The sequence below is a fragment of the Adiantum capillus-veneris genome, chromosome 9, assembly GCF_014529385.1.
Source record: "Adiantum capillus-veneris isolate H3 chromosome 9, ASM1452938v2, whole genome shotgun sequence".
NCBI lineage: Eukaryota > Viridiplantae > Streptophyta > Polypodiopsida > Polypodiales > Pteridaceae > Adiantum > Adiantum capillus-veneris.
This window is the reverse complement of record NC_140939.1, coordinates 140,880,606-140,907,370: the sequence shown is the minus strand read 5'-3', so window position 1 is coordinate 140,907,370 and position 26,765 is coordinate 140,880,606. Positions and strand designations below refer to the sequence as shown.

Here is a 26,765-nt window from a genome sequence, read left to right as displayed (position 1 = left end):
CTCTCTCTCTACTCTATAATCTCGTGTATGTAAATCTATCTCTCTCCATTAAGTAATCTACTCAATTATCTATTTAGCTACGTCTTATTTCCTAACATGACATGCCCTGCTGTACAACTGTCTACACAACTAGCTCAACATGTTCACAAACTAGAGCATCATGCAACCTATCCGCAAAGGAGACATGGCTCCTCTGTCTGCATGGTTGTGTACTCATGAAAACTGTGTTGTCTCGCACATGACGTACTCGCATCGCATGAATCGTGCCAACACTAGCACCTCTAGCTATGACTAGTTGTCCACGATGCAATCTGAAATTGTGCTCATCCAACACTACCTGGCATCCGTTGTCTCGTAAGTGACTCACAAGAATCAAGCTCTGCGTCAAACCTGGCACATGGCGTACATCTCGCAACACGTATGATGCACCACTCGGCAACAATAGTCTGACATCTCTTGCACCAACTATGTCATGCACTGAACCATCAGCTAGACACACACGTCCAAGCATACCACTAGCATATGTGCTAAACCACTCACAACTCGGCGTGACATGAAATCTAGCATTCACATCTAGTATCCAATGCGAAGGTAATGTGTCGTCAAAAACCGGCATAAGAAAGTCAAGAGTAAACATGGAAGCAAATGGGACATCTCCGTCATGCGTAGCCACATACGCATGACGCAAATATAGCCACATACGCTACATCTACTCCCACATCATCCAAAGTGATAGCATCCCTCTTGTGTTGTCTCCTGCGTTGTCTCATCCATCAAAAACACTGCATACGTACATGCCTTGTATGACCACAATGCCATCACACAACATCCTTTTGTCTGCAAGATCGTCCATTGATTGTAGGCATCTCTCTAGACTCATTTGTGCCAAAAGCATTGCACAATCTTTGCCATAACTCTCTAGTTGTACATGCATCCAACCCAATGCGATAGACAAACTCACCAAGGTGTAACATGATCGTCGAACGTGCAAGCTCATCCAAGTCCTCCCACTCATCATCAATCTTAGACTCTGGCCTAGCATCCATGCCCTGTAGAGGCAACACTTGGCCCAACTGAGTCAATGCATCATGCATACCTTCTTTCCAATGCTCAAAGTTTGAACCATCAAACTTTGTATTGAAAAGCACAAACTCTGACAATGATGTACATGCCAAATCCATGGCGATAACCTGTGACAAGACCAAGCACAAATCGATCAACTGACAATAGCCAAAGCCTAGCTAACTCATACACCAAGTACTGTCAAAATATAACATAAGCTGTCTAAGAGAAGTGTCAACAAATATGGCGATCAATGTAATGAACAAGTGAGCAAAACCGCTCAAATGATGCCAGAACACCCGCTCTAATCCAAGAGCACTATGTGGTAATCGATGAAACTATCATCAACAATCTCCCTCCTGAAGAGATTACCACATGTATGTCAAATGACATAATCCGGTGAGCAAACACTCTCACAATGTGATGCCAAAACACTATGGCAAAGCAACCACTGAGTGCCAAATGCAATCAAAACACGATTTTAAACCATGCGTATAAACAAATAAACTTGCACTGAAAATTCGACAAAGTTTCGGTAGTATTTGGCTATCTAACCATAATAACCATAATAACCATATATGCCATAAATATGCTTAAAACCATGAGCAAATCATGCGCAAAATCCGCACTCAAGTATACATGAGCTGCCCCAAAGTCTCAACTCAGTAAACTTGGAAAACAATCCTGTAACCCGAAACACAAAGTGCATCAACCACACTCTACAAGCGAAGCATATACTAGCATAAACTTGGATGCAAACCAACCAAAATATGGCACAAATTGATCATCAAAATAGCTGAAAATCAGCCCACATATACCATTGCAAGGCGAAGAATGTCATCCACCAAAAATCGCACATCATGTGCATCCACACGGCAATATAAATGAGCATCAATCATGTACCAAATGTGTATCAAAGAGCATCCAAATCAGCTGAAAAATTAGCTCTCAATCATGCTAAAAATGCTGGCAAAAACTCTCTGCAAATCTGTGCACCACACTTTCCGAAATCTGCTCAATCGCATAAGTCAATGCACATAACCTGTGATGAAGCCACTCTCGAACCTGAGAGTCCACAAGAATGCATACATCCACAAAGCATTCTCAACATATACGCATAAATGTGTTGAAAATATCAACCCACACTCTCTTCACTGAGAGAAAAACATCAACGCGCAAAATTAGAGAATGAAAAAGCTCAATCCAAGCTCTCCGAATGTAGCAAATCACCACAATATGGATACATAATCTTCAACCTTTCGAATACCCTGCAGCCTGTCAGCCCATATCTTCTGAACCGTGCAGAATTTGTAGAAACTTTCTTCTGCAAAGTTGTAGACCGCACGAAAACGGTTGGGAATGGCTTGAATGGACCTGAAATGTGTTGTTTTTACAGGTCAAAACATATCTGTAAAAATCTACACCTCTGTATCCTAGACGTGCAGGCAGTTTGAGTGACGTATCTCAAAATTGGTGAAGATTTTGAGAAAACTTTCTTCTACAAATTTGAAGAGGACGAAAAACCAATCAGCGTGAAGGGAGAATCGGCTTAAATAAAGACGTTTTGATAGGCCAAAACAGATCTACAAAAACGTGCTACAGTTTTTGCTGCTTCTCTACGTACTTCCCCGTTGAGCTCCAATGGTGCTACCAATCCCTGAGCTCTGATACCAGTTGAAGTGCGCGAGCGAGAGCGTGTGTGAGTGTGTGCAGCAATGGAGAAGAGAGGAGAAGAGGAGACCTTGTGTTTGCAGGGGTTGAAAACTCACTCTCTACATGTGAGCCCCCTTATTGTATTATGTACATAATGAATAAGTATAGTGGGCGGCCACCTGGCCTAACCGGCCACTTGGGGCTTTACCCCAACAGTTTCTACCTCATCTCTTTCTCTCCACTCTCCCATGCCGGTACAGTCATCGCAGGCCACAGTTCATTCTCTCTCTCTCTCTTTCAGCCACCCACCATCACCTTTGCTCGTCCATGCGGAAACTTAGTCCCACTTCGTGCTTGCCATACAAATTCCAACATCTCTACTCCATTCACCATGCGGCCTATGTCAACCAATGCTTTCTCTTACCCAAGCAACCAAAGCCTCATCAAATCTCCTTTTTGTCTCTCTCCCATGCCCGCCACTATCCAATGGTAATGCGGTACAGCTTCTCTCTCTCGCTCTCTAGGTTGCTACCCATCCACACACATACAGCGTCGTTATTTTCGGCTGACCACTTCCTTTTTTTATTGCAATTCTTGCCTTGCAGCCTGCAAGAGGTCATACAAGTTGTGGCAGAGCGTGGAGCTGAGGTAGAAGCCCTACAGAGCTTAAGGAAGTGTGCTATGTGCCACACGGCACAGTTGAGCAAACCACATACTTTACAAAATGTCTCCTGCAAACAGCCTATAGATGTGTGTGTGTGTGTGTGTGTGTGTGTGTGTGTGTGTGTGTGTGTGTGTTCCCTGCTAACAAGTGGATCTCTCTCTTGTTCTCTCGTCGTGTGCCCATTGACACCATTCTCCTCACAGACGACGCACACAAGGAGAGAGAAAGGACTACTCTACTCTGATGCAATACGCGTCTTCAACCACCCCCTTTTAGTTACATGCAACAGGCCATAAGCTTTCAATCTCAAGGTCACTATGTGAGCAAAAGTGTTGCGGCATTAATGGCTATTACAGCTAAATCCAGAGACCTAGAGTCGGCGATGTTCAATATCGCTAATACTAGAATAGCAGCCCGAAATGATAATATATTTGTCGATGAAGAGGCCTATAATTATGCACACGAATGCCACCTATCTCTCCGCAGCACACAGTGGCATACGATCCCGATGGCGAGCTCGACGTCGCTGATCAATATCTCTGCATCATTGATGATATCTCAAATCACTGTACAAGCAGAAGCACTGCAGCAAAACAGACAAGCATGAGTAGCTACAATAGTTTTTCATTGTCGGTTGAAGTAGTGGCAACAGCTCCCATCGGTAGCAACAATAGCGGCGGTGGTATCGTCAGCCTTGTTTTAGCATATCGTCAGTAGTAACCTCCAGCACTGCTTTAGCAGGCCCTTCCAACTAGCAAAATCACCAACTAAACTAGATGACGACTAAAACCACCATGCAGGACCGGGTTCACACACTTCTCTTCTTTCACGAGTATCAAATTGCTTAGTTGGACACTGATACTCCTTGGTTAGTCACACTGGAAGAGCTATATTATAAAGCAAGCAAAATCAAAGGTAGATGGCTTGACATCGACTCTACTCGGTGAGGTGAATCCTTTGATGTGATAGTGGGGGAGGCTAAAGAATTCAGAAAATATGAAGTGTAGCTTGCAGTAGTCATTTTCTAATGATCTAGGGGTTTGGTGATTTATTTATCCCCCCCCCTTGCCGCACTACCATCCTCAATAATCAAGTATTTAAATTCAATAGTGTACACAAAGGATGAGAAGTTGGTGATTGTTTCTCAGATTATGGAAAATTAGAAAGTCCTACACCTCTCTACCAACTACATTGATTGCACAAAATTTCTTATCGACTTTCTAGTGAAGAAAATCTTTATTAAATTTTGGCGTAGTAGACCATCACTAGATGCTAGGATTCACCACCGAAAAAAATTATATAAAAATGACAGAAGCAATTTTAAAATATGCAAACTCATAGCCATCTCGAAAGACTTCCTACCTTCTTTAGGTGGACTTGGAGATTGCATCTTTCAATAAAATCCCTGTTTTTGCATGAGTAGGTAACACCGTTTTCCATGCACAACATTTCACTCCATGAGGGAACAGATTCACACTGACATTAAAACTAGTACCCTATCCCTCTATATCTACCTCTTACTCCCCCTCTTATCTTTGGATGCATGTTCCCACTTCCCTTTAGTCTGTCCTCAACAACCACATCACTCACACGTGCACTCTCTCTCCCCGAGACACATGCACACATACAAAGCATGATAATCTTATTACAAAAATGTTGATGCTTCACTTTAGAGAGTTGCACTGACACAATTTGTCTACCTCACCTTTGGAAGTAGCATCCCACCAACGATCTTCATTGTGTAGGGCTTGTTGAGAAATGCATCTCGCATCACTAACATGTCACAAATCTTCCATTTGTGTGTAATATTAATCGCCCTAACTACTTTTCACATCGTCAAGTTCTCTAATTTAAGCTAATTGGCTCAGTTCTAAGTTCTAACCTCCATATGCTTGTTGTTTGAGTGCATATTTATTTATTTTATTTTATTTTATTATTTTTATTTTTATTTATTTATTCTCTCGATCTCATGCTCATGTACTCTTGGACATGTATCCACGTGGTTATGGTGTAGGTGTGGTGTAAGTAAAGGGTACAAGCCTTGAGGTGTGTCGAGTGTGTGAGTTTACCTTATGGGGAAGAAGTATAAGCCAAGCGGGTGCCATTTTGTATCGGGATTTGTGTATGCCAGAAGTTTTGTATGTGTCCAAGGATGTTAACTCATATGGGATTTCTTATCTATGGCTTATCTCTAGGTAAGGGTGCTCTCAAGGATGAATAGTCAAAATTATGATTACATATTCCATGGTTGGGTGGGTGCAATCAGGATCGTTCATGTAATGGTAATTGATATCGAATCAAATTCTAGATAGAAGAAATATGATTTTATTTCATGGCCAAACTATTAACACAAAATTCACATATTTTTTATTTGTTAACTATACTTTGGTGAAAGTTTGACAATCACATCTTTCTCTTATTTGTACCTCTCTCTACATGCACACACTGGTGTATACATTTTCAAATACCATCTATTATCCAAGTACGTGTTGAGAGGGTGTGTGTGCAATGAGCTCAAGGTGGCTTGAAGGCTAGAGTTGCCATAGCTTCATACAGTAGAAAGAGAAGTACACACACTTTCTCTAAATGGACTCAATACACAAAAAGGGCTAATAATACCTTTAGCATAGCATAATGTACAGCATACGCTTGGGCTTTATTTATGTACAAAGCTAGAGTGGCTATCCGGTTGATAACTCTCCATGTGGCCCTTTTTAGAAGCTTACAACTTATAGGACAAATGCCAAATAGCAAATAGTATGCACATGTAGAGGTGTTTCCCATAGTCTCGTTGAAGAAGGACATGCCTATCTCAACAATCCTCCCCTTAGGCATGGACTATATTGAATGACGTTGGATCGAGACCTAAAGCCACACAGGCTAATACTCACACAGACCGAGGTACTCACACAGCCTGAGTGGTCTCATCATATGGTGTCACACAGACTAAGAAATCCTCCCCTTAAACAAACGAGGTGGAAGACCATTTACTATACGTCATTATACTCGCAAAAGTAGTTGGGGTGGCATACACATGAAGACAATTCTTTGCCTATTGAGATGCATCTCCGTCCTCTTCTTCTGCAAGATTGACTCTAATTTATTTTTTTTGTTGCTTCCTTGGTATTTTGATGGTGGATGACCTTTGATGCCGCAATTGCTACAATACTTGTTCTTGTAGCAGTCTTTGGAGAAGTGTCCAAGCTTGCCACACTCATAACACTTCTTGTTAATTAATATAGGTGATGATGATGGTGCCCTAGATGATGCTGATGATGATGTAAAATAAGCTCCTCCTACTAATTAAGATTTCTTCTTATTTTTCTTTTGTTCTTTATGGATTGCCCCTGTAACATATTGCAGAGAAGGTATGGGTTCCTTTTGCTCTAAGACTGTGACTATGTTGTCAAAACTTTCAGGTAGTGCACTCAAGAGCACAGCGACTTGATCTTCTTCCGGGACTTGGCACTGAATGTTTGAGCTACGTGATTATGCTCATTAGCCTGTTAACGAGGCTTGAAACATCCTCCTCTTGAAGCATAGTAAGTTTCTAAAGATTTTTCTTTAAGCTAATATTTATTTGCTTTTGTTTAGCACCAAAGTTATGTTCCAGAATATCCCATGCTTGGATTACAATGGTGCAGCTATTTGTAAAGTGCACATAATTATCGTGGAGTGATGTGATAATTATGTCGAGTGCTTATTCATCTTTAGCTTGTGCTTGTGCGGCTTTTTGGGCCCTAGTGAGAGTGCCTTCAACAGAAGTGAATGGTTCACTTACCCTCGGTTTTACAACAGACCATGGTTGCTTTTTCATAAGGTATCCTCGTAGCTTGGTCTACCAAGTGTGGAAACCGCCCCCATTGAATTTTTCAATCCCCTTCTCTCCCAGGATGCAAAGTGATTGCAACGATCTTACCAATAGAGATACTCTCTCTATGGCAGTGTCTTGCCCTTTACAAGAGGTGGCATGAATGCGGGATTACATTATGCCCAATCGTGAAGTCACTCTTTGCAAATGGGATTTGCAAAGTACCTCTTCACAAAAAGAGCTTGATAATTAACCTTGAAGTCGAGGGAGAGCTTTGAATAGCCGCTTTGCAATCTTTGAGAATTGAAATCCTCATAAAACTTTGAAGTTCTCGACTTTAGTGAGGGTGGGGAAGTGCTTCTAGATAGAGGTTGCTTGAGAGTTTTCGGATTTACCTTGTAGAAGCTGTTGGGGATGATCTCTCATGGGGATGCATTCCTCTCAAGAGTTGGAATACAAATAGCCACCCCTCAAGAGAATCCCTTGAGGTAACTTTTGAGCCCTTCCTTGGAAAGCTTATCGAAACACCTTATGTTTTGGTATGAGAATCCTTCTTTGGGGTGACGATGTCGATGTAGAAGTGCAGTGGGAACAAGCGTTTATTTTAGCATAAAAGGTTACAAAGCATACAAAAATAAATAAAGCCTGATATTTAAATTTTTGTCGATTGTTGAAAGTGAGGAGAAGTCGTTGAAGTGCTTTTGAGATAAAAGCTTATGCTCGCGAGAATTGAGGAGCTAGGTAGGGTCGTCTTGCTGCTATGTCTACATCCGTAAGCTTGGATTGGAGGTTATCATTTTGTCGATCAACTGATAAGAACTTTTGTGTGTGTGTGTGTGTGTGTGTGTGTGTGTGTGTGTGTGTGTGTGTGTATGTGTGTGTGTATGTGTGAAGTCAGTGTTGCAGCAAGTTAGCTTGCTTGTGTGTGTATGAAGCTAGCGATGCAGCAAGTTAGTTTGCTTGTGTGTGTATGAAGCCAACGCTGCATTGGCCTTAAGAATGCCTAATTTTCCACATAATTCCTACTCAACTAATCCCTCATTTGGATGGGTAGTTACACACACAAGAATGAGCTAAATGTCGAGGTAGATGTCGAAACCCAAGCTCTGTCCACCAACAGTGCTCTAAACTGACTCAAAGGGGATGCTACTCCCTCTTTTGCAAGACTCCCAAGCCCAACCACTCTTTCTCTACGTCACCAATTATCTACACAATCTTCTTTGCCTTCACGACCTTGTATCAAAGCTTTGATACAAGTTGTTGAGAGGGTGTGTGTGCAATGAGCTCAAGGTGGCTTTAAGGCTAGAGCTTCCATAGCTTCATACAGTAGAGAGAGAAGTACACACACTTTCTCTAAATGGACTCAATACACAAAAAGGGATAATAACACCTGTATCATAACATAATGTACAGCATACGCTGTGGCTTTATTTATGTACAAAGCTGGAGTGGCTATCCGAGATGATAACTCTCCATGTGGCCCTTTTTAGAAGCTTACAAGTTATAGGACAAATGCTAATAGCAAATAGTATCCACATATAGAGGTGTTTCCCATAGTCGTTGAAGAAGGACATGTCTATCTCAACAATACGTACCTCCAATACTTCCTTTCTCTTTTCAAGTTATCCTATGAGCTATGAACCCAACCATCTCTCATATAATGGCTGAAATTTGATACAAAATGGAATTTTTATCAAGGTCATTTGATATTATATAGCTCCTCACATGAGCTAAGGTGTTTTTCATCATAAACAACACTTTGTAAGTACTTTCCTATTCCACTATACCGCAAAGTGATGTCAAACACATAGTAAATATTGGTCACAAGCACACAAATTCACAAATTTAGGTAGATTTAATCATGTGCTGATTCACCAATTTAGGCAACATACAACACACAACAGATTTAGAAGTTTACATAATATCAGTGCAAATTTGCCAGTTTAGGCACAAGTGCCGATTTGCCGATTTAGACAGCACGTCAGATGTAGATTCTCCGATTTAAGCAACACCGATCACAAAATCATGTTATAGTGGCTGGCCACCACTATAACTGGTGTGATTTTGTTCCCCGAGTATACAAAATGAATGATATTTGGATTTAATTTTGAAATGGGTACATGTTGGCAGATGTTTGAAATGGGTACATGCTAATATCTGCCAACATGTACCCATAACTTATTCAATGATGAGCTGTGTGACCAATGATATCCTAATTCATCAAGGTATGATATATACTGCTTATTCTCATGGTATGGGACACTAGAATAGGTAGTATGTGGATGACAACACGCATAAACAATGTGGTTTAGTTTAATAATTTTTTCCTTTTATTATGGCATGTTCCTAACACAGAATACTATTCACTGTTTTTGACAAGTATTATTTGCAACTTCTTATCTTTGCAAGTGAGGGCGGTTACTTTCTAACAGAGGTATGTTATGAAACTAATCTTTTACTATTTATTGCAGTTGACAAATGGAAAAAGGCTTGACCAATCTAAGCCTATGCAAACAAATATATAGATTGTATATTTTTTTATTCAAGTGCTCTTTTATGAGCTTTGGTCATTTATGACTAGCCAATTAGTTTGTACTCAATTTGACCATTCAAGAAATCTATAAATCAAATACGTGCAAGAGGAAAATGGTCACTCTTGCACAAGGGGAGATTGTACCCAATGCTCGTCTGTTTCTTTGCTCCTCTCCTCTCCTCTCTTCTCTCTTGTCGTGCTGATGTGGCCCTCCGCTCTAAGAGGCAATCTGCACGTTCTCTTCTACTCTCTCTCACCCTCTGTCTCTCGTGCCATAATTGCTATGGATTCCTTGCATACACGATTGTGCAAGTATGTGGGCCTATTGAATTTATCATCGATTACATGCTATTTGTATATTTTGCATGGCCTTCCTGACATCCCTTTGTAGCAGAAGATCATGGTGGTAAACTAATACCAGTTACAAAAGTCAATTAGGTATATGAGCCAAACATACTCAACAATAGCTGTGAGAGTTGCTCTCTACTATGTAAGTTGCTTCTTGCTCAAACAAGATATGTATGAGCTAGAGACCATCAAATAAAACCATTAATAGACAATCATGTGCCATTGCAACCAATCCAATCCGAGTTTGAAAAAGCACATAAATCCAGTGACAATAATCTCTCGTTTAAGATAAAACGGCTCAAGATGTAAAGTTCTACTCAAGTAGCAAAAGATCTGCTTACTATAAGTACGGAGCGTGTGTGTGGTGAGTGCGAGAAGGAGAAGCCACACACAAGTGAGAGCGTAGGATGTGAAGAAGCTTCATCCACTCCTTATTGTTCTATTAAACCTATAAATCTTTAAATCAAATACGTGCAAAAGGAAAATGGTCACTCTTGCACGAGGGGAGATTGTACACAATGCTCGTTTGTTTCTTTGCTCTTCTCCTCTCCTCTCTTCTCTCTTGTCGTGCTGGTGTGGCCCTCCACTCTAGGAGGCGCATCTACACGTTCTCTTCTACTCTCTCACCCTCTATCTCTCTCGTTCCATACTTGCTATGGATTCCTTGCATACACGATTATGTATACACGATTTTTAGTGCTAGCAATGGTAGGTCTTGGCATTCATTAGACTCTAATGCTGCATTGTGATAGTTACAATGTGTTAGCTAAGAATCTCACATTTCACTTGAATTCAAAATACATAAGGGTTAGGTATTATGTGATATGAACTTTATTGGTAGAAAATGCATCGAGCTTGTCAAAATCCATACGGATGATAATATTGTAGATATTCTTATGAAGAGCTTACTCTCAAAACGGATTGCTCAATGCATTGACATGACGTTTGTGGGGTGAAGCCACAAGAAGACTTCATAATTGTATAGGTTTGTATAAACATAGGCTAGTTGGGCTACATTGGCCTTCAAGTTAGAGATTGTTGGGGTTTCAGGGTAACTACTTTACCTTTGTGCAACTGCATGAAACGATTATCCTAGTAAACAAGAATACATAGCCATATGTGGATTTTCAACTATCCACACAACCACGATGATCTACATCCATGTAACCCACTATGGATGCATCGATATTTGCAAGTGTGAGCACTTGCTTGGTGTACCTTAAAGTTGTACCCTTAAGGTATCTCAAAATGTGCTTTCATTGATTCCCATTGATTTTCTACCATCATTTTCATAAATTTCTCAACGTCTCCTTGCAAACGCTATGTCTAATCTAGTGGCTACCATAGCGTACATGACCACCTATTGTTGAAGAGTAAAGTACCTTTGTCACTTCGGCTTGCTCAACATGAGATTTGGGACATCATCCTCGCTATAATTTTCATATGCCTACATTGGGGTACCAAATCAAGCCTTCCCACCCTTTACATTAAATGTTGCAAAGACTTTCTATATATCTCATGAGATAACTCCAATATTCCATGCATTCTATCTGTCTGATAGCCTACCAAGAAAGTGATTTACATCTCCCAAATCCTTCATAGCAAATTTCTTAAAGATGACAATCTCATAATTAGATTTCCCGACAATGAGCATATCATCGAGATAAATTATCAAGATGATCAATGAACCATCATTTAGCTATTAGGTATACAAGCAAACGTCTTCTTGACTCCTCACATTACCTTGGGACTACATGTACTTGTCAAATTTTTGGTACCACTGTCTTGAATAGTGTTTTAAGACCATATTATGCCTTTCAAGGTTTACACGCCAGTTCTACCTTCTAGGCTTGAAAGGGTGAAATTCAAAACCCTCTGGTTGCTCCATATAAACATTCTCTTCTTATTCTCATTAAGAAATCCCAATTTCACGTCTATTTGGACAACATTCATGTCCTCGACAACTACTAATTAGAGCAAAAGAAGCACTGTAGTCATCTTGAATACTAGAGAAGACATCTCATCAAAATCCATGCCTTTCTTTTACTCTTAGCAACAATCTAGCCTTATACTTGAGCTTGAGAGGGATGTTGTCTGCCGTTTGTATTCATTTGTATACATTCATTTGCATGACAAGTTTTAATTGTGTTTTATTTTGATTGAATATCTTGCTCCCAATTCATGATATCGTCAATATGAATAGCCTCTTTGTAGCAAATGGCCTCTCCACAATTATTGACTAATACATAGTCTAACCCTAGCATGAGAGACTCTTGCAACTCTCCCCTTGGTTTGACTATTGGAATCCACTCTCTCTAGGACATTATTAGCGGGGAGAAACATCACCATTAAACTGAGATGTTGATATGATCTCAATTGAGGATCAATGTTTCAGTATTCCACCTCTTTGATATGTTTCCTATGCATTTTTGACTCATTGAAGATAACATGTGCACTCCAAACTACACATCAAGAGTCCAACTGCGAGACGGTATCCCATTTGTCCATCCACATGTGTCAACTTCACATCCAAATATACTAAGTACATTCATAGTTTATCTGCTTGTTAGTCCACATCTCCTTTGAAATCTCAAATTTTGAATGAGCCAAATTTTGGCCTTTCGGATAACCAAAGCCCCTTTGTGAATCATCCAAGATCTATCATCCAATCACGCAAGCTTACAAACCTCCAAATTTGAAGAACACACAAACCAGAATCTCAAGGACTCCACATCATAAGACCAAATAACCACACAACTCAAAATGAATAAATAATTTAGGCTCTAATTTAGGCTCATATGCACCTTCTCTGATATGTCCATTTTCTTAAGGTGCATGAGCAATTGTATTTTCACAAACCAATACTAGAGCAACAACTCTTGTATCCTCGATTTCCCTTTTTTTATTCAGCTAATCGTGACTTTCGATGCCCAATCGAAAAGAAAATAAATAAATGAATAACGTGCATTTTTCACACGGACAACATCGCGCTATTAAAAAACGCTTTTGTTGAAGGATTTCTATTCGAACTAGTAAGGGATTCAATTGATATAAAGGAAAGTGAACTGAGAATCAAGGTCGATACTGCTGCAGCTTGCAATTTGTTGAAATTTGAAGAACAGTCGAAGAGCAGGTCAACCTCAGTTCACTGCCGCTGCAAGACAGAAGGGAGGGCATGCGCCTGCAGCGTGTGGAGGAGAGAAGGCGAGCGTATTTGAATGCAGCATGCGAAACCACGATTTGCGTTTTATTTGATTGAGCGTGAACCTTCCTCGAGCAGATCTGTTGGGCGCTGAAGTGGTTACGAGAGCAGCAATAGGGCTTGCATTAATTCGATAAGTGGGGAATTATACCTGAAATAGGGTTTGTATTGAATCGATGGGTGGGGAGTTCAAAACCTGAAATACCTTTTGTAAGGGTAGTGAAGCTTTCACTTGAAGAGGGAAGGAATCTCAAAAGAGAATCTCACGTACTAATAATGAGAGTGGATTCAACGATTGCTCGTGGCGATTTCTTGCTCTGCACTGTTGGAATTCTTTACCTCTCTTAGCACGAGCACATCTAAGACGGCCAACCAGACAAAAGGCATCCGCCAGGGGCGTGAAGCCTACGTGTGCACCTCTCTCTTGGCCACAAACTGGGTGGCTGGCTGGTGCAGCCCACGCCCTGCCTCTTCCAGCCATACCCACCACCTTCCCATCCAATCAGCGCAGAGTATTTCGGGAAAACAGACTAGAACAGGCCTTGCCGGAGTTGATTTTTTCAAGATTGACAGCTCACAGTGGAAAGCAAAATCATTACATGGGTTGAAATTGGCCGCCCGGCACATTGTGCTAGAGCTATCTGTCTCTGTCTGTGCGACAGTGTTCCCCGAGCTGCAAGGTTCAGCCGCCGACTGAAGCAGGTCTTAACACTGCAAGGGGGGAAACCGGACTTCCCTCCCCCTTTATCCTTAGAATAGAAACTAAATTGGTCGCATACAAGGATCAGAACCAGTAACGGTACACCACACCTTCCAACTAGTCGACGACAGCAGTTCTCTCTTAAATTCAAAAGATATGTTTTAAGCGATCACATTTTATATAATGCAGAAATTTGAGAGCTTATTGCCCTTGCCTCTCATGAGACAATCCTATGATCAAGGTACTCCCATGAGAAAATTAGGCAACAAGAGAGCTTCTACTGAGAACTTTGCACAAGAGAAGGGAACGGAACTTGGTTACGCGTCCACGTTAGAATGTTCAGACCCTTCAGGTTTATGATGAGCCAAAGGTGTGGCACTACCTTGGTTTATTTAATGATAAATGTGGTGCACTTTTGATAGCACCTTACTACTTGGGAGGCTTCTTGCCTGAAACGTCATCTTTTGGAGCACACTAATCCAACAGTGTAGAGCGAGAAATCTCCACGAGCAATCCGTCTATGACCGCATGTGACACTATGCAATATGCTCATCAAGGCCAAAAAAGTCATTAAGATATTCTTCATCAAGAGTTCGCATGTGACACTATGCAATATGCTCATCAAGGCCAAAATAGTCATGAAGATATTCTTCATCAAGAGTTGTTTTGATTGCTTGAATACAAGAGTCCTTGGCAATACCTTGGTCGACATGTATGAGAAATATCATGTATACATCAAAAACCTCAAAGCTAAACAAGCACTTCTCAGGAATATTTTCGGAGGCAGTCGGTAGATTTGGGGATATGCCCAACAGGAACAAGGCCATAAATGTAGGATGTTTTCAGCAAATGAAAGAGGAAATATCACTTACATCAGTCACTTCTTGTCCAGCATGTCTTTTGTTGGAGTGCATTGATTGTGGGATAATGCATTGGTTGTCCCTCACGGGTAAGGTAGCTCAAGCCTTACTTCAGTTTCAGCAAAGCGAGAACATCTCTACATATGAATTGACCTACACTCGCTTCGTGAATGTAACAGTTTGAAAAACATATCATGCTTGGCACTGCCTTGGTCGACAAGAATGCCAAATGCGGCACGGGCAAGAAGCCCTTAATGGGTTCAACAAGTGTACAAAGAGCATCTCTCCACATGCAATCACCTACGATTTTGTTTTGTGGGCATGTCGCACTACAGAAGGCATTGCTATGGGCAACGAAATTCACAATGATACTGTCGATTAGAGGCAGTCACATAAACAAACCATTATGCTTAGCATAGGCTTGATCAACATGATGCCAAATGTGGAGCTATGAAGCATTGGGCTGTATTCAACAGATGCGCGACAAATTGCTCCAAATGCGTTCATGTAAGCATGACACAAGATGTTGCAAGCATGGACGAGACGCTGATATGGGTAGCGAAGCAGTAGTTAGTCAAGGATTGCAAAGAAAAAAATTTATGCTTGGCATTGCCAAAAACGGGCTGTGTTGTCCCTGCTCATGTAACTTTGTGTTCATTCAATTTAGCCTCTTGCATGCTTCTTTCAGATTTGTCTCGACCACTACCCGATTCGAACGGTTGTATCACTCGCCTTGTTTGAAGTCGAGCATGTTAAAATAAGTCTGGTGAAGTGAGCAATGTCAACATGTAAACATGCTAGAGAACAAAAGTCGTAGATTTAAGATTTGTAACTTTTAGATTCGTAGAAAACCACTGATTTACAAAGTCGTTATCAAAAAGGCTCCGAAAACCCCTGATTTACAAAGTCCTTGTCAAAAAGGCTCCTACACCTCTCCTCCAAAACAAAGAGATAAATGCCCAAAACGGGTGCAAATCCCACACCTTGCTCTATAGCCACAGTAAATAATAATTAGATCATACTCAGCCCAACGCTAAATAATTGAAGTTCGTTCGAGAACTCAAAAGATAAACCAGCTAGTAGCAAAAATTTTAAGCATGCCATATGTCAAATTGAAGGTAGGTCACTACTCACCGCAATTGATCAACCCATAAGACAGTGACACTCCATTATCGTTATAATTTTGGGGGTTCAAAGGAAGAGACGAGTATAAGGAGATCGTTTCTCCATGTCCCTCTTTAGGTGAGGCACTCGATGACAGGTTGGAGCAAATAAATCTCAATGCACAGAATAATGAAAATAAAACAAACATTCGGAGAACTCAAGCAACCCATCTCTTCATCCTATGAGATACCCATCTCTAAATCTGGAAGCGCTCAGTGAGTTGCGTCAACGTTCAAAGAAGGGGATTGTTCACGCCCATCTCATACAAGAGGTGTCAGAAGTACTGCAACCTCATCACGGCACCCATTCTCGCTAGGGAAGATAAGAATCACGACCAAAAAGAAAAACACGAAGCTCAAAAAACGACAGGATTTTGACCTCAATACCAGACGTATGCCTTAATTAATCCACGGCTTCCAGGCACAGCCTCCCATAGCTCAAAGAGCCCCTCTGTCAGCAAAAAATTAGAGTTATAAAACTTAGGAGAATCACAGCACAAGCCTCATGAAAGCAGATGGTCATCACCCAGAGGAGAAACGAAAATCGTATGGATTACTTGTGCTCTCTTTTTGAGTAGCGGCAGCCTCAGCGTGTGTAACAATGAAGATCACATCAGAGAAACGAGTTTCTCAGCGAAATCCGCTAATGTTTGTCATCACAGGCCGCAATTTTGCCTCCACTGAAAGAACAGGATTCACCTCTGTTGAAGAGGAAATGAATTGTATCTTGCCGGTCCTAGAAAAAGAATCGGCCACTATCAATAAGCACAGAAATAGAGTCACAACCTCCATTACGAAATACAAGCCTAGACGGCTCTGGCGAATGTACTTCCTCTGTTCTTGAAGAGTGGGGTCAGAGACGGCAAGAGTGCCATTGATTGTAACAAGAAAAGGGTGGGGCTGGCACCTCTCTCACACCTGCTCGTGAGCTCTGGCATACCTCTCATCATGTCCTCAAGAACAGAGGAAGGATCAGAGAGGGACGGCGTCTGCACCCGTTTTTATAGCACCCAATTCAAAACCCTAATGCATTTTGTCCGCCCGGCCAATTCATACAGCTTCACATCTGGGCACTTCATGCCAATGCCTCGTCAATAAGTGACACGGGAGGAGTCAAGGGATCGACAGCTCGAGTTTAATCCGCCATTGATCCATTCCAGTGCAAAAACAATAATACATTTCTCTGTGTTTTCGTGACGCTTCGCGTTCATTGGGAGAAAAACACGAAAATAAGAGGATTTTTCTTTAGGTTTACTATCAAAGGTACCGTTGTTTTTAATGTTATGTTTTGCAGTGGCTTGGTTGCATGCCTTCGAAGATATGTGTGGGACATTTTTTGTGCTTGGCGGTGCCTATCAATATGTCTATTAAATGTGATCACATCAGAGATCATCGTAAGTGCTTGAGGAGCTTCTCGTTCGAAATACAATCTCTTAAAGCACGTGGATTGAGAAATTATGCTCAATCTTCATGGCAATGGCAAAGGTCTTGTGGGTTTAGCAATCCGGTGCTTGGCAATGCTTTAGCCGATACTTATTCTTCTGAAGCATTAAAAAGTTCTTGATGGGCGTTCCTTTTGGAATGTTGTCACTTGGAGTACATTAGCAAGCAATGGCCAACATGGTGGTGGCAAGGATACCTCAATCGATATGTGCTCGGAGACACTTCAAACAATATGTGTTTGGTTATGCTTTGAGAAATATGTAAGTCAAAGTGGTGCTCTCAATAAAGCACAAAAGTTTTTAATAAACATTCGGATGCAAAGAGAAGGTTTCCTCTAATAAGCTTAACAATGTTTGCACCTTGAAAGACAATGGCCGGCGTGTGACCAAAGCCCGGGGCACTATCCTAGCAAGTCTGGTCATAATCCGACAAGGTACCAAAATCACGATCCATCGTAAAAAAAGGTCCTAAAAACTGCAACAGAACATGCCAGAAATGTCTTCCTATGGTCTAAGAACACTCTCCTATGGTCAAAGCGACTATAAACAATGATTTAAGCACTCAAATTTAAATTTACACCTCAAACACCCAGTTGCGAACCTCAACAAAACTGACAGTGCTTACACTTGAATTAAAGAGCAAAGAGAGAGGAACACAATGCAAGTTTCTGAATCGAAAACGGAGTACCAAATCATTAGCTGCAATGATTACAAGTTTGGAGCAGCTCGTAGCTTGAGCGTACGTTTTTAGAGCTCCTTCTTCTTCTAAATATAAGCCTCCTTTTCCATTACGGTTATTGGCATTTATACTTAGGGCATTATAAATGGTCAGTGGCCGACTCACATGGATCTTTACAAATATCATTACAGCATTACAACTCACGTTATTGATCCACTATTCTGTAATCAGGATTTACACAGAGTATTACTACACTAGCTCTCGACAAACTAATAGACTACAAATGTGGTGTCCGGCTACGTGTCTGACTAGTTGAGTGCCCGTTCAATCTGTCCTCAAACATTCCCCCCTTCCTAAATCGTGTCGTCCCTTGACACGACCTTGTGCAGTCTTGTCATAGGATTGTCTTCAGCTTTGTCTTCAAGGTTGGTCTTCAGCTTGGAAAGTGTGTTGTCATTGATGACGCTCCCCTTCCTTGAGTTCTTCATATCTATTGTGTTCCTTTGATGCGTGTGTTGGACTTCAATTGTCGAGGGAATTTTGCATCTGTCGCTCATTCTTCTTGTTGGTACCTTTTTGGTTGTGAATATTTCTCTTGATGTGTCTCCCTTTGTGGTTGACTTGAAATACTTCATTAGCTTCAACATTGTTGATCTCCTTATGTTTTGGTGTTGAGAGATCTCTTGCTTAAGTCATCATTGCTTGTCATTGTAGGCCATTTGTTAACTTGCCATTTTTTTATGGAGCTTTGTTGTCGCCCTTCAAGATAAAAGATGCTCTTGATAAGGATATGGAGACCTGTAGTTTTTTCTCCAAGTCGTTGTTGATTGATTTGGGTAGCCATTTCTTTATTGTTGATGTAGAAGGAATATATACAAGAAGTCGATAATGAGAGTTTTTATATTAGGGTCTTAAAACTGGATGACCAAAGGGAAAAACCCAGTGGGAAAAAAGTGTCTTTGGTATACGCTCTTATTGGAGTTGAGCATTTGTACTTGAAGTACCTGTCATGCAAGGTGAGTGCTTAGAAGAAACAAAGGAAGAGTGTTTAATGCAAGTGCCAATTATGGGACACTCTATATGCTTATGAGAAATTTGTCAAACAAAAGCATGTAGTGTAAGAGATGGAGTTGATGAGTGCTTCAAGGAACAAATGTAGCACATCTGACATCAAAGGACGTCTCAATAGCTTCCACGTTTCCAAGAAGGGTTTTCGATGTAAAAGCTTGTCCATTCATATCTCATTGTGCTGACTGCATGAGTGTCTTTTGGACTTCCTCCTTCACTTACCACCACTATACTATTGAAGCCGTCCGGGGCGGGCAACAAGAGAGGCGACCTCTAAACACCCCTCAAGGCTCCCGTGCTGCTCAATTGGGGTTGGGGCAACCACAAGCACAAACACAACAACAAACCCACAGCCAAACCCAAACAAGATAGGGACACCACCTAGCTATGGTATGCAAACTAGGACGCAAAAGAGATTTTTTCACAACCAAGAAGATGCGCCACAAAACACACACAAGCAACTTCACACCATGACACACACAAAATGGACCAGAGAGAGCTAGAGCAAGGGGAAGAGAGAGAGGAATGGATCTTGCGTAATACCTTATTTGTGACTTGCAAATGGAGATGGCTCGTTATGATGCTATCGTAGAGCTTGTACAAAACTAACTTAATGCTTAGTGAATGCTAAACATTGCCAACAAACACACACTGTCTTAGGGTGTGGGAGACCTCTCACCACAATACCCTCTTACAATGGACACAAAATTGGCAATGAAACACACTAAAACACTTTCTAAACCAAGATCAAACGATAGAAACATCAAAATACATAAGTCACCTTGAATTCACCTAACCGTATCGCACAAGTGGAAGGACGAAGATTTGAACATTGAATCACGTCTTTGATACACCAAACCTCAATTTATTGATGATGGAGGAACATATACAATAGTCATTTTGAAATTTTGAACTCACGCTCTCTCACTTGCAATGTGTAGCTTGAAAACTTCTCTCACACCAAAAGTGAAGCTCACAAAGTGGTTGCTACGCCTAAGTTTCCCCTCACGCATAGAGTGTTGGGGTGCTATGTGAGATATTGGGGGTTGTTTTATAAGAAGGAGAGGGGCCTATTTATAGGTTGGAGAACCCTCATTAAAATTATTAAAAATCCTAATTTACAAGCTAACAAATCAGGATTATGATTTTTTCTGAATATCAAAACATTGTGGACCTTCTTTGTCTGCTTGAGTCATGGATGTGGGCTCAAAAGAGAGCTTTAATAGTGGTAGTTCAAGTAAAAGTAGAGTTTTAAGGAAGGGGGGAGAGAGAGAGAGAGAGAGAGAGAGAGAGAGAGAGAGAGTTACTATGCACATGTCTTGAGGTGAGGTGTCTTTTATGGTTAGGTCAATGGCTATTTTTTGTGTTATGGTTAGTAACCACTAGAAAGTTAATGATATATTTACAATGGTAGAATGAGGTGGATGGTTGAAGTAAGATGGTTGAATGAAGTGAGGAAATCCTTGTGATGGTGAAGCTTGAAGAAGTTTTGGACTTACTTGTGTAGATTTCCAAAATGACTATCGATCCTCTTCTTTACGCCACCGCCGCCAAGGTTGATTATCGCGATGAAAATGGCAATTATGTTGAGGAGATATCTCAATTTGCAGAGGTTAAGTATGGTTTACATGTTGAATTTTATGTATATAGAGAAGGGGTAAGATGGAATTGTACTTTGGAAGTAATAGAGAGAAGCATAGAGATTGTGTATGTACATGTAGAGCTCATATGAGAGCTATGGAAGTAAGAGGGGAGGTTGAAGGTGAAGAAGGTGAGAGAAACCATGAAAGGTGCAGGTTTGAGTGAGGGATTGAGAGGAATGAGTGTGTGTGTGTGTGTGTAGAAGTGTAGAAAGAGGTGAGAGAAGACTATGGGCTACTTGTGAGAAAAGTGGGCAGACTAGGGTCCACTCAAAAAATCCTAGCTCACCGGTGGTTTCTCCAAAAATCACCAAAAATTTTTGCGTGATTATTCAGCTCGTGGTCCACATTTTCTCTTTTGACCACCGCTTCAAATTTGGAGTGGACATGGATATAAAAAATCCCACCAAAATACCTGTTTTTCTTCACAAAAAAGTCTTCAGTGGCCCCCCTTTTGTTGAATTTGCATATGGCTCCAAAGGTGAGCCCCTCCTTGCATGAGAGCATGACCTAATTGATTCTTAGGAGTTTGAAAATATACATGGTTGTGGATTATGCAAAATATAATACATGGATAAGATGGGAAAAAACAGGCTACTATATATAAACAAATTATGGAATCTAGAATAGTGTCAGCTATAATAAATATAAAATGGAAAAAAGAGATATATGAAAATATAAGGAATCAAATGAAGGGACCCTCAATTTTTTTTATTGAAGTATGTTTATTTACAAGAGATAAGAAAAAATACCTCTAGGAAATAGGAATTTAGTAAAAGGCAATGATTGAAGTTTTCCCTTGGAGTAAATTCTCGCCCAAAAATGAGAGAAGCTTGTATGGAATGATTTTTTATAGAATACATAGGTAAAAATATCATGGTAATGGTGAGTAAATGTACATAGCATATATAGAAAAATAACGCACACCTAGGTAGAAATATTTAAATAAATATCAAAATAATTATGAAAATTTCCTATATTCCTATATTTAGGCCCTATAAACAATGAAATATACACACACAAATGGGCCATAATATATTTTATTGTATTTATTTTTTTGGCTCAATTAGCCCAGTGACTAGCTAGCTGAGGGTTTTAAGAAGATATGGGAAAATATTACCTCCTTGAGTAGAGTCTGCTCCTTGATGACTCCTAGCCTTCGTAGCTTTTGAGCTTTATGTTTGGCCTTTGGCTTTAACTCGATCTTGTGTTGAACATCATCTACTCCACGCACATTGGTGTAGTCTTTAGCAAAAAGCTTAGGAAATTTCCTTAACACACCTTTGAACTCCTCTCTTTCATCCTTTGTAAGTGTTGTAGACAACATACCTTCTAACATTCCTTCATCTTCCACATTTTGGTTCTCTTGGGAACCTACCTCCTCCAAACCTTGACAAGAGGTCTCCTAGTTGGTTGGCTTAAACCTTATCCCCATGACTTTGATGGAAGACTCCTCTTCAGTAATGTTGCCACTACTTTCTTCTTCTGAAGTGTTATCGGTCCAATCTTCTTCCATCTCACTTTGAGATGATTCTTCATGGAGCTCCTCTTGGCGTCGCTCCTTCGTGTCAAAGACAACCTTCTTATGATTGTCATTCTTGCAAATTAATTTTCCACTCTCCCAATCCTGCAAAGCTCGCATTTTCATTAGCAATGGTCTTCCTAGGATAAATGGATAACCACTTCCCTTGGTCGACATAACATAAAAATCCACCACCTTATTAATGACAAAGGCCTCTACAAAGGCATTTTTACAAATGCCTACACACCTAGCCTTGCTATTGTTTACCATCTTTACTTTGATTTCAGGTGTCTCATGGATGTGCATGCCTAGTCTTTGCACAAGTCCTTCTGTCATAATGCAAATTTGTGCACCCCCATCCACTAGACCTTTCCTAACCAATCTCCCTTTGATGTAACAATCTAGCACATGTGTAATGTCCTCATTCATTTCAGCTTGTGCAATTTTTACAACAGGCACACTCTCTTTTACCTTTCTCCTAGTGCTAACTGCCCTTGTTAAATCACTCCTAACTTGTGGACATAATGCAAGAAATTGAGGCCATGAGATATCAGGACCCTTACCTCTCATGTCTTCCAACAAGTTGTACGGAGCCATACCATGTCCAAGAGGAAAGTCTTGGAGGTTAATACGACGTCACGTCCTCTTGGTTTCCTTGGTCTCCTTTGCCTTCTTTTCTCGTCCATGGTCACTTTGTGACGTAACTCCTTCTTTCTCTTTACCTTTTCCTCGGCCACGCTTAATGCCATTTGCTTCTAGGTCAACCTCATTGGAATTTGTCGCCTCTACTACATGCACATTTGGGTATGGCAAAGGAGGAACTCCTTCCACTCTTCGTGGAGGTGGTCTTGCTCCATTTGGCCTTTGTAGAAGTCGTGGTTGTTGACTAGTTCCTTCACCTGCATTCATCATTGGGTAGTTCAAGTTAGGTCTCCCTGGCTCCCCACGGGGCCAAGGACAATTATACATCCATGTCCAGACTCTCCGCAATTCCAACATTGCAAGACTCTCCTAGGTCGTGGTGGCTCTCGCTCTTCTGACTTCTTTGCTTGTCCCTTGGGACCTACAATTTGTGCAAATTGACAAGTTACTTTAGGATTCATTTAACTTTGCTCATTTAGTGGCTTAGCTTCTCGACTCTTGACTTTTATGCCATGTATTTTTAATGGCGACTTGGACTACCTGTTCAAGGCCAGAAACCCAATTCCATAAGTTCTGGAAATTTAGGCCTCTTCCATTGTGTTGGTCTTTGGATGCCACCATTTTGTCGAGTAGATTGGCATATTTTGGCTCCTCTTGACTTGCTTGTTGTATGTTCACACTGCTTTGTTAAATAGGTTCTTCAGCTGCTGTAGAGACTGATGTAGCCTTTGCTTTATCTTGCATGAGAAGTAGTTGTCGAGATGCGTGGGTTTTTTGTGATTGAGTTTCCATGAGCGAATTTGGAACCCACCTTGTCTTTGGTCTGTGTGTGACCGTATTTTTTAATTTTTCCTTTCGCTCGATGACTTGATGGACACTAGGCTTCGATATCCATAATTGATTGTTTTTGTTGTAGAAGCCTTCATTTTGTAGCTGATGACCAAGTATCCATCTATAGATTGTAGCAGGCTTGGTTGCAATTGGACTTTGTTGGTTGTTGGTTATCATTGCTTGCCTTTGGGTAGAAGCTTGTGCTGCATGAGTTCTCTTGGTTGTTCCAGATTGAGCTACACTTTTTGGTAACCATATTTAAGTGTTACCTTCATAAAATCCTTGTGCTTCAAGTAGCTTAATTGGAATCATTCGCTGATTCACCTGTTTGTGTTGGGTAGCTTCGCTTAAGGACTTAGGCACCCATACTTTTCGCATTTCTTGGCTACTTTGATTTTTGCTTTTGCCTGTTGTGGTAGTTCTTTCTTCTGGTTGAGTTGTTTGTCTTGCGTTTATAGCTCGTCTTGCTCTTTGTAGAACTCCTTGGTTGAGGCAAGTAGATCCAAGCTATTACTTTAGGCTTTTTGGCCCAAACATTAGCGTTTCCTTGGAAGTAGCCCTGAGTAGTGAGATTGACTCATTTGATGCTACCCACCCTGTCACCTTTTGTTGTTGTAGTTGAACTTGTGCTTCATGTATCCAAATTGGGTCTTTGACTTTGATGTGCTCTTTGGATACCAACACTTGGTTGACATTCTTTGGCTTCTTCTGGATGCTTTTTTGTGATGGAAACTTTGGTTAGTAGACTTTGTGTTTTGGTTTCCATTGCATTGTTGATGGTTTGGTTCTTGATGTAGAAGCTTCGTTGGAAGTTTGACGTAGGCTCGTTGAAGGTAAAGTCGTCTTGCAAGGTTGATTTACTTCAAATTTTATCTTAGCTTTACCTTTTTCTGCTATGCTTGGTTGCTCTTTTTTTGCATTGACTTGAGGTGCTTTTGGGACCTTTGCTTGTGTTGTTGTTGAAGATTTCCTGTGTTTGAAAGAAGATATTCCTCCAGCTTTCTGTCAAGATCGGACTCTCTTTGATATGATGGGAGTCAATTATGTGGAAAGAATCCTTGTACTCCCCAGTACTTAACTTGAGTACGGCTTCTGCCATGCCAAAGCTAGAAATTGGCATTTTTGAACTTGTGTACACGATCTTCTCTAGCTCTGTGATTGGCGGATTTCCCATCATTATCCACGTATCATAACACATTAGATTCTTTGTTGCTTTTGGATCTATCACAGTTGAACATGCGATTTTGAGTTCTGTTTCTCCACATATGCTGAATTTGATCACCGAAGGAGACAATTGATCTTCTTCCTTATCCTTGTTCTTGTCTTGATCTTGCGTTTGTTGAAGATTTGCCGTTGAACTTGGAAAGTTTGCTCCTTCATCTGCTTTCTTTGGCACTTTTTTTGTAGTTGGCTTCTTTGAAACAGATTTTGTTGATTCTTCAGCTATGTCAATAATGACGTATTCTCGTGGTTGCTCTGCTTCCTTTATTTGCACCTTGGAACCATGCTCCAGGACGTAGCTATTTGTCTCACCTTTTCTGCTTTCACACTCACAAACTTCATTAGCTTCCTTCAACACCTTTATCGTAAATAAGGGAGTTATGTCATACCCATCTTCATCGCAAAATTTAGTCAGGGTCATTGTGTGTGTCCTCCATAGGTCGATCAAGAATACAATCCTCCTTCCTTAGACTTACACTCTCAGGAGCTTCGTACATCCAAATATGCGCTTTGCTTTCGAAATCAGTTGTAGAGTTTATCTACATCTCTATAACTATGATCTTTGACACTAATTTTTGTAGTGATTTCTATGTGTCTCAAGTAGATATAGTCATATCCCCAATCTTGTACCATTTTGAGTTGACGCATGAATGGTCTACCCAATATGATATCAAAGTTGCTGCTCTCATCAAAATTTGTTACGGCAAAGGTGTGCTCATACTCGATGCCACACGAGGATACAATGATTTGTTCTAATATTTCTAACGGTTTCTCCACGTATCCATCCGTTAATTGCAGTTTCATTCAAGTTTTTGTAAGAGCAAGCTTTTCTCATTTTTTTCCATATTTCTTTGGTTGCGATGGCAATTCCTGCCCCATTATCTAATATAGCAACCGTCTTTATGCCTTTGTACTCAAGTGGCAAGGTGGTGTTTCCTTCTTCTCCTTCACAATAGTCACTTACCTTATTTACTGGTACTGGCTTTGTCTGTGGTTTCTTAGGCGAGGTGTCATCCATGTTTTTGTCCGCAAGTTGGTCATGTGAAGGGATTCTCAACCCCATGTTTTCCAGGTTTTTGCTCATTTGGCCCCATAGATGCAGTCTAATTTTTAGCAACTCTGAGAGATATAGTGTGCATTGTATAGGAGAAGACATCAATTCATGCAAGCTCTTGGTATCCATCATTTTTGGTGTGGCTTTCCACTGAGAAGGTACCATTTTAACCTCTGATTTTGTTTCGAGTTCTCCTATGAAAGATGGCAAAGTCCGTAGAGAATGTGGTTTTCTCTCTTCAGATGCGACAGACCCAACATCTTTATATAAAGATCTTATATCCCCTGGGAAAAATTCGTGATCCATGTTTATCTCAGGGATAGGTGCTGACTGTAAAGTAGTACTATCATCTTTTTGGTTTTTGATCGATTCCCACAAGGATTGTGGCCATCGTTCTTCTACCTCCGGGCATCACTACTTGTGAGTCCACCCCATCTGTGGTATTGGCTACGTCCCTTGTATCTAAAGGTGCCTCAACTCTTGGCTCTTCCTCTTTGTTTACAATACCACGACTTTCCAATTTCTGGACTCTTTCGCGGACTAGCACCTCCATTTTTGGAGCATCTGGAACTGGTTCCATAAGAGCTTGGGCCTTCTGGATGAGCTCCTTGCACATTTGCAACCTCTCTTTTTCATACCCTGGATGAGAATATGTCAGCCATCTATCCTC

The 26,765-nt window shown here is 40.8% G+C and overlaps 1 long non-coding RNA gene and 1 other non-coding gene across 2 annotated transcripts; both read right to left on the bottom strand.

The window, feature by feature from the left end:
• Positions 1 to 14,525: 14,525 nt before the first annotated feature.
• Positions 14,526 to 17,012, bottom strand: LOC147451269 (uncharacterized). The gene is made up of 2 exons (XR_015189202.1): positions 16,523 to 17,012; positions 14,526 to 16,447 (listed from the first exon to the last, which is right to left on the bottom strand). It is a non-coding gene; the product is annotated as an uncharacterized LOC147451269 (long non-coding RNA).
• LOC147451270 (small nucleolar RNA snoR1) lies at positions 16,207 to 16,299 on the bottom strand. The gene has a single exon (XR_015189332.1). It is a non-coding gene; the product is annotated as a small nucleolar RNA snoR1 (small nucleolar RNA).
• Positions 17,013 to 26,765: the final 9,753 nt, after the last annotated feature.